Raw genomic sequence first — 1,867 nt, forward strand, 5'->3', positions numbered from 1 at the left:
TCTCTGCCCTGCTCTCCTGCTCTCTTTCCCCTCATTTAGTCCTTGACATGATCCATGCTCTACAGCTCTGCGGGTGGAATGAAGACCTGCGTCTGCTCTGCCCGTGCCGTCCTTCGTCTCAACCTAAATTGTTTGACCCACCTTTATAATGCTGCAGACAACACAACCAAACTGGCCCCGATCAGGATTTGACAGGCCGAAACATGCCCTAAAAACACCAAGAATAATATCCACCACCTTCTGAACGGGGCCTGGTCCGTCTCCTGCATCAGGGGCCGCCGCAGTCGCGCATCAGTTGTTCAACAGCTGTTCGCCGCAACACTCAATGAGACAAAGACATCGAAGCTCAAACTGCTGTTGAGGAAGCCGTGATCGTATAGTGGTTAGTACTCTGCGTTGTGGCCGCAGCAACCCCGGTTCGAATCCGGGTCACGGCAGCATGAGATAAATTTCTTTGTGTGTATTGATGGACACAAGCCAAGCAGAAATTTCCCACAATGCAATAGGGCAGTGTTTGGTCAGTCTGAAAATGATGTCATATTATTGTGTCATCACTTGACCAGACCCAAAAGTAGGCTCAGGTATCAGTTTCTTCTCAATGCTAACGTCTGCTAGCTTAGTCTGCTACTTTGATGGCTCTGTCTGCTCAAAGGTCCAGACCCCTGGATGTGGTGGTTCCTACCTGAACATAGATTCTGTCAGCTCATGTTGTTAAATCAACTCACCAGGAACACCAGTAGATTTCAATGGACTGACAATGAGTCTCATTGAATGGTAAACATGTCAAATATGAAGTCATCACCTGAGGAGGTCTGCTGCTGGAATGAAGCTCCAGATATTCACAAGATATTCTAAATCTTAAAATAAAGCATTTTTATATTTGATTTCTTATTCATTCAGGTCATCCAGTCATGTGACTGAAGTCATCCAGTCACGTGACTGGATGACTTCAGTCATGTGACTGAAGTCATCCAGTCACGTGACTGAAGTCATCCAGTCATGTCAGTGATGTCACTTGGCAGGACTGTCATTGCCGTCTCATTCTAGAAAAGAATCCAGACTCCACATACAAGATGGTTGATGTTTTCTTGACTTGATGCTCTGACTGTCAGGGTAGATGACAGCTTCTTCTGCTGCTGCATCTGAGTGGCTAGGATTGGAGGTTTTACCTCCCAAGGTTGTTTGGTTCCAGGGGAAACTTCAAAATTCCAGTCCCCAAACTGGGCTGTTCTGAAACTCTTCTCCTGAATCACTCCTGAGTTCTTGTTAAGAGCTGGAAATGAGCTGCAGCAAGAACAAATACCAGTGCCAACCAGATCAACTTCATGGCTGTTTTTGTAGTGATTTGGTTCTAAACAAATAAAACTGACTTGACTTGATTTGGTGCCTCATGAGGAGAAAATTTGGGCACAAATGTTGGACAAGAGTGTTTGTGGAGGGTGTTTTTTGTTGTTGTTGCAGTGTTGTAAGTCACTGTAACTGCAGCTAAATGATTGAACTTTCTCCAAATGTCCTCAAGATGGTTTCCAATGACATCAGTTGTCACAAGAGGAAGTCTGCATGTAAACACACTCAGGTGTGCCCAGCTATTCTTATGAGAACATTGGATCAACTTCATTCTATGTGCAGCCTAACCTTAATCTTAATCTTAATCTTAACCAACTGAATCTTAATCTTTATTTGAAACTAAACTCAATCCAGACCTTCACTCTGAAAGAACTCACAAACTGCATTGCGCTGCATCAGGGCCGGTCTTTGGTCCCCATGAGGACGAGGACTCCTGATCAGTGCTGATGATGGAAATGGTCTCCAACACAATAAAACAAGAAATACACACACGTGTAAACACACACAGTGACCCCGCATG

The 1,867-nt window shown here is 44.7% G+C and overlaps 1 non-coding gene across 1 annotated transcript; it reads left to right on the forward strand.

Annotated features, from left to right (window-relative positions):
- The first annotated feature begins 365 nt into the window (after positions 1–365).
- trnah-gug (transfer RNA histidin (anticodon GUG)) lies at positions 366–437 on the forward strand. The gene has a single exon. It is a non-coding gene; the product is annotated as a tRNA-His (tRNA).
- The last annotated feature ends 1,430 nt before the right edge of the window (positions 438–1,867 follow it).

Source organism: Aulostomus chinensis, chromosome 1 (genome assembly GCF_037954235.1).
Source record: "Aulostomus chinensis isolate RoL2024-O1b breed Wild chromosome 1, RoL_Achi_v1.0, whole genome shotgun sequence".
In the NCBI taxonomy this organism is placed as follows: Eukaryota; Metazoa; Chordata; class Actinopteri; order Syngnathiformes; family Aulostomidae; genus Aulostomus; species Aulostomus chinensis.